This window comes from Oncorhynchus clarkii, chromosome 29 (genome assembly GCF_045791955.1).
Source record: "Oncorhynchus clarkii lewisi isolate Uvic-CL-2024 chromosome 29, UVic_Ocla_1.0, whole genome shotgun sequence".
NCBI classification, from domain to species: domain Eukaryota; kingdom Metazoa; phylum Chordata; class Actinopteri; order Salmoniformes; family Salmonidae; genus Oncorhynchus; species Oncorhynchus clarkii.
In genome coordinates, this window is record NC_092175.1 from 4,141,456 (window position 1) to 4,153,584 (window position 12,129).

At 41.5% G+C, this 12,129-nt stretch overlaps 2 non-coding genes across 2 annotated transcripts; both read right to left on the bottom strand.

Moving 5' to 3' along the window:
- Positions 1–11,457: 11,457 nt before the first annotated feature.
- On the bottom strand, positions 11,458–11,528 carry trnag-gcc (transfer RNA glycine (anticodon GCC)). The gene has a single exon. It is a non-coding gene; the product is annotated as a tRNA-Gly (tRNA).
- Positions 11,529–11,641: 113 nt separating this feature from the next.
- On the bottom strand, positions 11,642–11,713 carry trnad-guc (transfer RNA aspartic acid (anticodon GUC)). The gene has a single exon. It is a non-coding gene; the product is annotated as a tRNA-Asp (tRNA).
- Positions 11,714–12,129: the final 416 nt, after the last annotated feature.

Genomic DNA, 12,129 nt, shown 5'->3' on the forward strand with positions numbered 1-12,129 from the left:
TCCGAATTCCAGTATCTCTATACACTTCCAACTCTGTGTATGGACTCAATATATTGTAACTGGTACTTGGCTATTTTTCCTTGAATTGCTAGTCACCTCTGGTTTCTGGTGTCAAAAATGCGAACGTCCGCTTTGTCTATGTGATCAAGAGGTGGTTAGACCTCTGTTTTTCGGGGGGACTCAGTCGGGTTCACAAGATTCAACCAGCTTCTTCAGAGTATGACCCAATAAGTACTTAAGCAAAAATATCCAGCTCTCAAAATATTGTTCTAGTCCAACAAAAAGTGTATATCCTAATACTATTCACTTCCAACTCTGTGCATAGACGCAATATATGGTAACTGGTACTTGGCTGTTTTTCCTTGAATTGCTAGTCACCTCTGGTTTCTTGTGTCAAAAATGCGAACGCCCGCTTTGTCTATATGATCAAGAGGTGGTTAGACCTCTGTTTTTCGGAGACTCAGTCAGGTTCACAAGATTCAACCAGCTTCTTCAGAGTATGACCCAATAAGTACTTAAGCACAAATATCCAGCTCTCAAAATATTGTTTTACTCTATCAAAAAGCATATAGTGCAATAGTAAATTTACCTGTGATGATTCTCCATATGAAGTCTGTTTCATATGTTAGTGAGGATCATCCTGTCTTATGATCTCTGTTCTCTTTATATATCTTTTTACAGGGGAAGTTCCCACTGGGGCTGTAGACCTACGTAACCTTAGGCCTGTGTGTTAAACGGAAGCTTCCTATTATTACCATTTAAGGTCATGCACTACTGACTCTCATATTGCTGCTTCCGTGTTACTGTTGGCTGATTCCACTCAATCATACCAGCTGGTTGTTTCTACGACTGGAGGTGGCGTAGGTGGTATGTCAAGCGTCAGCTGGGAGAAGTCTATGATAGGTATCTCCTCTGCTTCCCCCTGTTGTCCAGTTTCTGCAGGTGTGGTCCGTGGTTCCATGAGGTCCCGTGAATGCCCTGTGTTGTTGTCCCCCTTGCTTGATGGAGTGGGCAGATTCTTTTCATCTCTTGTCACAAGGTGTGTGTTACCTTTTTTCAAAAACATCACTCAACTCTTAATTTATGCTGGTTTGCCTGACCCAGACAATCTATTGTTTAATGACTATTGATTTACATGTTTATTGACCAATGATTGACCAATAATGACGTCATTAGTCAATTATGTCGGATTGCATTAGTTTCAATAGGGATCTCTCCCAAATGGCGCCCTATGACCCTACATGGGCCCTGGTCAAAAGTAAAGCAGTATATAGGGAATAGGGTGCCACTTAGAACTCTGTCCTGAGGTCCCCCCTGAACGCACGTTTTGGTTGTGCTTTGACCTAGCACTAAAGAGCTGATTCAAATAACCAACTCATTATCAAGCTTTGTTCATTTGAAACAGCTGTGTAGTTCTAGGTTAAAAACCAAAACGTGCACCCAAGGGTGCTCCAGGACTGAGTTTGGGAAACCCTGGCCTAGAGTATCACTAATGGGATGAGTCATCAATCAATCTATCATCAAGTCATAAGAAACCTGCACTCACGGGCAAGCGGGAGAGGGAAGGGGCTCTGTGGGGGCTTGAGGAACGAACATTCTCAACAAAGACAAGAATTACTCATACTGAATTCTCATGAACTTCTCCTCTCTACTCCCTCTTCCTCACCCCATCCCTCCATCCCAGTCCCTCTCCTCCCCTAGCCGCACCGTGCTGAATGTCTGATTAAGCACACATGGATTAGCGCAGGCTTATTCGTATCCCGTCAGCATTGACCTGCACTCTCCCCACCTTCCCCCACCTCATCCCCTCTCCACCTACCCATTTTAGCCCCCCACTCTCTTCTCTCCCTCCTCCCTCCTCTCTCCCAACGCCTCCTCCCAGCCACCATGACACAACGACTGAAATGGATTAACAAGCACAATATTTCTGCCATGAAAAGGAAATCACTGAACACTTGTCATTGACCCCCCACTTCCCCCCGACCTATCCACAGGGCCCACCACAGCCCTTTCTACAGTCGCACAGGGCAGCCCCCTGTCCCAACCCACCTCTCATATTTGCATTTCTTTACATAGCCGATCAGGCAGTTCTCTGGCTTTATAATGTAACTAACTACCTTGATACACACACACGCACGCAGACAGGAGTGTACACACACACATACACACAAATTCAAGGAAACGTGCAGTATAATACAGAGCCATGAGTGCATAGAACTCCCTTCCATCTCATATACAGTATAATACAGAGCCACGAGGGCATGGAACTCCCTTCCATCTTATAGACAGTATATTTAGACGTAAATACAGTGTAATACAGAGCCATGAGTGCATGGAACTCCCTTCCATCTTATATACAGTACAATTTAGACGTATATACAGTGTAATACAGAGCCATAAGTGCATGGAACTCCCTTCCATCTTATAGACAGTATAATTTAGACGTATATACAGTGTAATACAGAGCCATGAGTGCATGGAACTCCCTTCCATCTTATATACAGTATAATACAGAGCCATGAGTGCATAGAACTCCCTTCCATCTCAATTACAGTAAAATACAGAGCCACGAGGGCATGGAACTCCCTTCCATCTTATATACAGTATAATACAGAGCCATGAGTGCATGGAACTCCATTCCATCTTATATACAGTATAATTTAGATGTATATACAGTGTAATACAGAGCCACGAGGGCATGGAACTCCCTTCCATCTCATACACAGTATAATACAGAGCCATGAGTGCATAGAACTGCCTTCCATCTCATATACAGTATAATACAGAGCCATGAGTGCATGGAACTCCCTTCTATCTTATATACAGTATAATACAGAGCCACGAGGGCATGGAACTCCCTTCCATCTTATACACAGTATAATACAGAGCCATGAGTGCATGGAACTCCCTTCTATCTTATATACAGTATAATACAGAGCCAGGAGTGCATGGAATTGCCTTCCATCTCAATTACAGTAAAATACAGAGCCATGAGTGCATGGAACTCCCATCCATCTTATATACAGTATAATTTAGACGTATATACAGTGTAATACAGAGCCACGAGGGCATGGAACTCCCTTCCATCTTATAGACAGTATAATACTGAGCCATGAGTGCGTGGAACTCCCTTCTATCTTATATTCAGTATGGTACAATGCCATGAGTGCATGGAACTCCCTTCTATCTTATATACAGTATAATACAGAGCCATGAGTGCATGGAACTCGCTTCCATCTCATATACAGTATAATACAGAGCCATGAGTGCATAGAACTGCCTTCCATCTCATATACAGTATAATACAGAGCCATGAGTGCATGGAACTCCCTTCCATCTCATATACAGTATAATACAGAGCAATGAGTGCATGGAACTCCTATCTTGTATACAGTATAATACAGAGCCATGAGTGCACGGAACTCCATTCAATCTTATATACAGTATAATACAGACGTATATACAGTGTAATTCAGAGCCATGTGTGCATGGAACTCCCTTCCATCTTATATACAGTATAATACAGAGCAATGAGTGCATGGAACTCCCTTCCATCTATTATACAGTATAATACAGAGCCATGAGTCCATGGAACTCCATTCCATCTCATATAAAGTATAATACAGAGCAATGAGTGCACTCCCTTCCATCTATTATACAGTATAATACAGAGCCATGAGTGCATGGAACTCCATTCAATCGTATATACAGTATAATACAGACTTACATTCAGTGTAATACAGAGCCATGAGTGCATGGAACTGCCTTCCATCTGGAATTCCCTTTCATCTTATGTACAGTATAATACAGAGCAATGAGTGCATGAAACTCCCTTCCATCTCATATACAGTATAATACAGAGCCATGAGAGCATGGGAATCCCTTCCATCTCATACACAGTATAATACAGAGCCACGAGGGCATGGAACTCCCTTCCATCTTATATACAGTATAATACAGAGCCATGAGTGCATGGAACTCCATTCCATCTTATATAGCGCAAGTGAAGATCAAATCTAGCTTTAAAACACTAATAGAGCAACACCTCACAGCACATCGCCTCTCCCCCATCTGACCTACTTGTTGTGTGTATGTACTGACGTGTATGTGTTACTGACAGATGCACACAGACACACACACACACACACTACATGTTCAGTCTTTTGTCTGTAATGTATTTTTGTTGTGTCAGACCCCAATTAGACTTGTAGTTGCCACTGGCGACAAATTAAATCAAATGAAAACAATATGCGCACACAATCAATATTCTCTCCAATATGGGCCCACTTCTCCTAACCCCCATTCTCTATCTGAAAGCAGTTAGAGTTTTGGTGGCTGCCTCTTTTCTTTTCTCTCTCTCTTTTTAAATACCCTGCAAATCAGAGGAGGATGCACAGCAAGCATCAATGCCAGAGCTGCTCTCCTTAGCTGGAGCGCCACAGGGTGCCTCCAAGGTTAACTTCATACATTACAGTCAGAGAGAGCAGAGACAGTACTGAGCAGAGTGGAGAGACAGTTAAGAGTGGCAGATGGGATACGGGTGGGATGTTGGATCGGAATAATATACAGTGTGTGTGTGTGTGTGTGCGTGCGTGCGTGTGTGTGTGTGTGTGTGTGTGTGTGTGCGTGTGTGCGAGAGAGAGAGGCTGAGTGTTAGATATTATTTTAACTGATAACAGTATTTAATTGGCATTCTTTCTCCAATATATTTGCCCCTCAAAGTCCCCTTGCCTGTGTGTCTTGCTGGGGCCATTTGATCAATTCACGAGGAGATGTGAAAGTTCCATAACAACAATCTGCCCTTGTATCATAGTGACTACGAACACCCGACTGCACCCCCAAAACACACCATATGCAAGTATTCCCTTTGTAGAACTGCAGTATTTATAGGTGTTAGCAGTATATTTTTCTTCTACTGTTTATATAGTATGTCATACATTGCCATAACTGTTCATGCACACTGTTGTGTAAACTCAGCTCGGTCTCCAGAGCAAATAAACTTTGTCTTGAATATGTCTAGCTATTTGCAACATTGACAGATGAATCTATTGTTTCATTAAAACATGTTTACTTGCCAACAAATTAAAGTGGAAATAATACACCGACTCCCTTCATTATTTATTTTAGCTGTAAGATTGTAGCTAGTTACTTCCAAATCCATTTCATGAATATCACAAGGAATGGATCCAGAAGTTGAAGTCAACACTTTATTTGTTTCTGATGTAGCTGTAATCATTTAGTCACATGTCAGTACACTTTTAACAACTATTATATAAAACATTTTATATCAAACTCCATTATATACAGTACATATGTACAACAGCTAGCAATATCTATACTACAATCCAGTTGTGAGTATACTAGGCATTCTATATTATACTACAACATCAGTCTAACTGAATATAGATGTTGTGTAGGCTGAATGTTCCAGGCAGGGTCCTGAATGTTCTTCAGCTGGTGAAAGTCATATTGTGTTCCACAGGGATGCTGGCCCAAGTTCAAATCCCCGAGCTGACAAGGTACAAATCTGTCGTTCTGCCCCTGAACAGGCAGTTAACCCACTGTTCCTGGGCCGTCATTGAAAATAATAATTTGTTCTTAACTGACTTGCCTAGTTAAATAAAGGTAAAATAAAAAAATAAAATAAAAATGTTGACTCCAATGTTTCTCACAGTTGTGTCAAGTCCTTTGAGTGGGGGACCATTATTGATACACGAGGGAAACTGTTGAGCGTGAAATTGTCTCAAGGCTTAAAAATCCTTCTTTACCCTGTCTCCTCCCCTTCATCTACCCTGATTTAAGTGGATTCAACAAGTGACATCACTTGGATTCACCTGGACAGTCTATGTCATGGAAAGAGCAAGTGTCCTTAATGTTTTGTACACTCAGTGTACAGTAGAAGCTGTAGCCTACTTATAAACCCACCAACTCTGATGACAAGACACGGACCTTGTTTATGCCTAGCTCCAGTATATGTATTTGCTCATCATGGAGTCATGGAAAGATTTAGCAAAGGTGACAAGCTCCTGGTGTTGAGCTTGATGTTGATTCCGCTGCAGACGTTGATGGGTTCAAACTTTGTAAATAGAACACATAGGCCAGTCACCTTAGCCTCTGCAGTAGTTAGTTAGTAGTTAGTCCGGTAGGCTGTAGCTAACATTGCTAAAGTTAACTTGCAAAGTTACAAATCACATCGACAGATAGCGGCTGGCTAATTACATTGATTTGCTTTGAAATGTCTAGGTAGCATATTATGAATGGAAATGTAGTTCAATAACTAGTTAGCTAGCTAGGTTTGATATGTTACCTATGCTTGACATCTTAATAAGGTAACCGATGAAATGTTACACCAGCAGCCTGTGCTTGCTTGTAGTTTGCACATTCAGGCACAATACCATGACTAAACAGTACAGTTGTTGTCAACACAAAAAATAAAAATAAATAGTTATTTGCACGCTGATGTTTGATGAATGAGTTGCTGGTCCAGTGAGTAACGTTAGCTACCTGTTGACACCCATTCTCAAATGGATCAACCTAGACAGCGGTGGTACTACATCCTGAAATCGCTATGAATTGTAGAAAGGCTCGTATTTGTGTGTAGTGAGGAAATTATCAATATTTATGACACATATTATACATTAATAACATCTTAATGGACGAATACAGTGAAATGTCCCTTTAACTGAGATAAAATAATGAAAAACCCTTTTGAAAAACTAAAACTATTATCTTTGACTCCAAAACAAACAAAAAGGTAATTAAAACCATCATACTTATGTTCAGTTTGAGTGTTTTTGGAGGCAAAAATCAAATGGCTTCTGAATCTCACAGATCACATTGAGATTGACTTTATAATTACAGTGCCTTGCGAAAGTATTCGGCCCCCTTGAACTTTGTGACCTTTTGCCACATTTCAGGCTTCAAACATAAATATATAAAACTGTATTTTTTTGTGAAGAATCAACAACAAGTGGGACACAATCATGAAGTGGAACGACATTTATTGGATATTTCAAACTTTTTTAACAAATCAAAAACTGAAAAATTGGGCGTGCAAAACCATTTCTCCTTCTCCCAAATCCAGCCAGCTGATGTTCTGAGAGAGCTGCAAAATCTGGACCCCTACAAATCAGCCGGGTTAGACAATCTGGACCCTTTCTTTCCAAAATTATCTGCCGAAATTGTTGCAACCCCTATTACTAGCCTGTTCTACCTCTCTTTTGTGTCGTCTGAGATTCCCAAAGATTGGAAAGCTGCTGCGGTCCTCCTCCTCTTCAAAGGGTAGGGACTCTTGACCCAAACTGCTACAGACCTATATCTATCCTACCCTGCCATTCTAAGGTCTTTGAAAGCCAAGTCAACAAACAGATTACCAACCATTTCGAATCTCACCATACCTTCTCCGCTATGCAATCTGGTTATGGGTGCACCTCAGCCACGCTCAAGGTCCTAAACGATATCTTAACCGCCATCGATAAGAAACAATACTGTGCAGCTGTATTTGTTGATCTGGCCAAGGCTTTTGACTCTGTCAATCACCACATCCTCATCGGCAGACTCGATAGCCTTGGTTTCTCAAATGATTGCCTCGCCTGGTTCACCAACTACTTCTCTGTTTGAGTTCAGTGTGTCAAACCTGTTGTCCGGGCCTCTGGCAGTCTCTATGGGGGTGCCTCAGGGTTCAATTCTTGGACCGACTCTTTTCTCTGTATACATCAATGATGTCGCTCTTGCTGCTGGTGAGTCTCTGATCCACCTCTACGCAGACGACACCGTTCTGTATACTTCTGGCCCTTCTTTGGACACTGTGTTAACAACCCTCCAGACGAGCTTCAATGCCATACATCTCTCCTTTCGTGGCCTCCAATTGCTCTTAAATAAAAGTAAAACTATGGCCATCTATGGCCATCTATGGCCAAAACTATGGCCATCGCTTCATACTCGTCGCCAAACCCATTGGCTCCAGGTCATCTACAAGACCCTGCTAGGTAAAGTCCCCCCTTATCTCAGCTCGCTGGTCAACATAGCAGCACCCACCTGTAGCACGCGCTCCAGCAGGTATATCTCTCTGGTCACCCCCAAAATCAATTCTTCCTTTGGCCGCCTCTCATTCCAGTTCTCTGCTGCCACAACTACAAAAATCTCTGAAACTGGAAACACTTATCTCCCTCACTAGCTTTAAGCACCAGCTGTCAGAGCAGCTCACATATTACTGCACCTGTACATAGCCCATCTATAATTTAGCCCAAACAACTACCTCTCCCCCCACTGTATTTATTTATTTATTTTGCTCCTTTGCACCCCATTATTTCTATCTCTACTTTGCACATTCTTCTACTGCAAATTTACCATTCCAGTGTTTTACTTGCTATATTGTATTTACTTCGCCACCATGGCCTTTTTTTTGCCTTTAATTAAATCAAATCAGATCAAATGTATTTATATAGCCCTTCGTACATCAGCTGATATCTCAAAGTGCTGTACAGAAACCCAGCCTAAAACCCCAAACAGAAAGCAATGCAGGTGTAGAAGCACGGTGGCTAGGAAAAACTCCATAGAAAGGCCAAAACCTAGGAAGAAACCTAGAGAAGAACCAGGCTATGTGGGGTGGCCAGTCCTCTTCTGGCTGTGCCGGGTGGAGATTATAACAGAACATGGCCAAGATGTTCAAATGTTCATAAATGACCAGCATGGTCCAATAATAATAAGGCAGAACAGTTGAAACTGGAGCAGCAGCATGGCCAGGTGGACTGGGGACTGCAAGGAGTCATTATGTCAGGTAGTCCTGAGGCATGGTCCTAGGGCTCAGGTCCTCCGAGAGAGAGAAAGAAAGAGAGAAAGAGAGAATTAGAGAGAGCACACTTAAATTCACAAAGGACACCAAATAGGACAGGAGAAGTACTCCAGATATAACAAACTGACCCTAGCCCTCCGACACATAAACTACTGCAGCATAAACACTGTAGGCTGAGACAGGAAGGGTCAGGAGACACTGAGGACACCCCCGGACAGGGCCAAACAGGAAGGATATAACCCCACCCACTTTGCCAAAGCACAGCCCCCACACCACTAGAGGGATATCTTCAACCACCAACTTACCATCCTGAGACAAGGCCGAGTATAGCCCACAAAGATCTCCGTCACGGCACAACCCAAGGGGCAGGAAGATCACATCAGTGATTCAACACACTCAGGTGACACACCCCTCACAGGGACGGTATGAAAGAGCCCCAGTAAGCCAGTGACTCATCCCCTGTAATAGGGTTAGAGGCAGAGAATCCCAGTGGAAAGAGGGGAACCGGCCAGGCAGAGGCGGTTTGTTGCTCCAGAGCCTTTCCGTTTCTTTCATGTTTATCTTTACCTCCCTTATCTCACCTCATTTGCTCACATTGTATATAGACTTATTTTTCTTCTGTATTGTTGACTGTATGTTTGTTTTACTCCATGTGTAACTCTGTGTTGTTGTATGTGTCGAACTGCTTTGCTTTATCTTGGCCAGGTCACAATTGTAAATGAGAACTTGTTCTCAACTTCCTACCTGGTTAAATAAAGGTGAAATAAAAAAATACAAAATAAGGTCTCTTTGAGTCAGTGGTCTGGCAGAGTGCCACAAGCTCGTGACGCTTGTTCACGTGAGAGGTAGCTCGCGTTCCATTGCATTTCCGAAGACAAAGGAATTCTCCGGTTGGAACATTATTGAAGATTTATGTTAAAAACATCCTAAAGATTGATTCTATACATTGTTCGACATGTTTATACGGACTGTAACGGAACTTTTTGACATTTCGTCTGCTCCTAGTGAACGCGCTTCATGAGTTTGGATTTGTTTACAAAACGCGCTAACAAAAGTAGCTATTTGGACATAAATGATGGACATTATCAAACAAAACAAACATTTATTGTGGAACTGGGATTCCTGGGAGTGCATTCTGATGAAGATCATCAAAGGTAATTGAATATTTATTATGTTATTTCTGACTTCTGTTGACTGCACAAAATAACTTTTTGGCTTGTTTGGTCTCTGAGCGCCGTACTCAGATTATTGCATGGTTTGCTTTTTCCGTAAAGCTTTTTCAAAATATGACACAGCGGTTGCATTAAGGGGGTGATAAGTTTTTTCAAATGTTTTGCTATTTTTGACTTTTGACTTATGAAATCATATTGCAAATGGACAAAACCAAATGGACTTGCCTTATGCACAAGTAAAAACAATTAATAATAATGATAATAAAATTGGACAAAAGTATATTCATACAGTTCTTACACATGTGTAATTGACAAAAAAAATCGAAATAATTTTGAAAAACGGTCCAGAAAGCACTCTTTTAAGGGGGTGTTCAGTTTTTCAAAATTTTACTTTTGGGTCTTGACTTGTGTTACATTTGCAATATGAAAAATCACAGTGGAGCGCACTCGCCATCTGTTGGATTTTTGCAGTGTTACACTTGGCATTTGCCATATGGCATTTGCAATCAACTTTGAATAAAACGACGCCGAATTGAGTGGTATTGGACACCGTGTATATGGTTTGTACAGTGCCAATGACTTCCCATTCATTTTTGTACATAAATATATGTTGTGTTTTCGCTGTAAAACATGTAAAAACTCAGACACGATGGGTAGATTAACAAGATGTTTATCTTTAATTTACTGTATTGGACTTGTTAATGTGTGAAAATTAAATATTTCTAAAAAATATATTTTGAGTTTCCCGCACTGCCTTTTTAGCGGAATGTTGGGAGGGGTTCCGTTAGCGGAACCTGTGTCCTAGACAGGTTAAAAAAGTGCTTTCTGCACCGTTTTTCAAAATTCTTTATATTTTTGTGTCAATTGCACAGGTATAAGAACTGTATCAACATACTTTAGTCATATTTTATTATCATCATTTTTATTTTATTTTTACTTGTGCATAAGGCATATGTTTTGTCCATTTGCAATGTGATTTCATAGGAAGTCAAAAGTCAAAAGTCAAAAATTGCACGTGCATTTGCAATATGTTTCAATGGGCATTTACCATCACAAATTTGGCATGCTCAAAAATACTGCACAAATGCAAAATTGACTGGTCTGATGAACTCGGGATGGCCAGGCAGTGATAGTGGTTCCTCTCCATCGCTCATTGTGTTGATTTCATCATGTCCATTTGGTGATGTTTTTCACTGTTGAATCATATTGCAAATGGACAAAAGTCTTCCAGCAAGTCACCGTCCATCAGTCAATTAGATGTCATTCTGACACCAAACTGATACAAACTGACACAACTGACATTATACCACTGAACAACCAATGCCTTGGAATACTGAGATAAGGCTGGAAATCGTATCATAAAGCTTTATCTCCAAGCATATTTTTCGCATTGTACATTGTTCACCCTAAAAAAAGATTTCTGTTAGCCTGGCAATCGAACAACTCCTCAGGGGTTTGCATACTTCTCGAAATTACATGTTCAAAACATCCTGCATTGGCCGGGAATCGAACCCAGGCCTCACGCGTGGCAGGCGAGAATTCTACCACTGAACAACCAATGCCTTGGAATACTGAGATAATGCTGGAAATCGTATCATAAAGCTTTATCTCCAAGCATATTTTTCGCATAGTTGGCTCAGCTACATTGTTCACCCTAAAAAAAAAGCAGTCCTTTCTCCCCGTCGGGGAATTGAACCCCGGCCTCCCGCGTGACAGGCGGGGATACTCACCACTATACTAACGAAGAGCTGGTGTGGAGGACGTTTGAAAAAACGTGGAGCATTGGTACTAACTATACGTTGGCAGTGTTGGGCTTTAACACTTCTAACCAAAACATCTGTATAGACTGAATAGTTGGAGCTAGAAACTACTGTGACCCCTCTATGGAAAGCTGGGACTCTCACGAACACGTACATGTAATCGATTTCGCTCTTTACCACTCACAGGCCACACACTCGTAGTTAGAAGGTGACGCGTTTGTGGGATGTCCCAGGACATTGTCACAAATGCCAAACTCAAGACAGTTGTCGATGACTAGTTGGTTACTCGTTTCCCATTTAACAACTAAAGCCTTGCACAAAGTAAATCACCTCACACACTGGACATCTACAATGGATTCACCAAAGTCTTCTGAGAATGAGTAAATGTCCAAACTGAAAATGA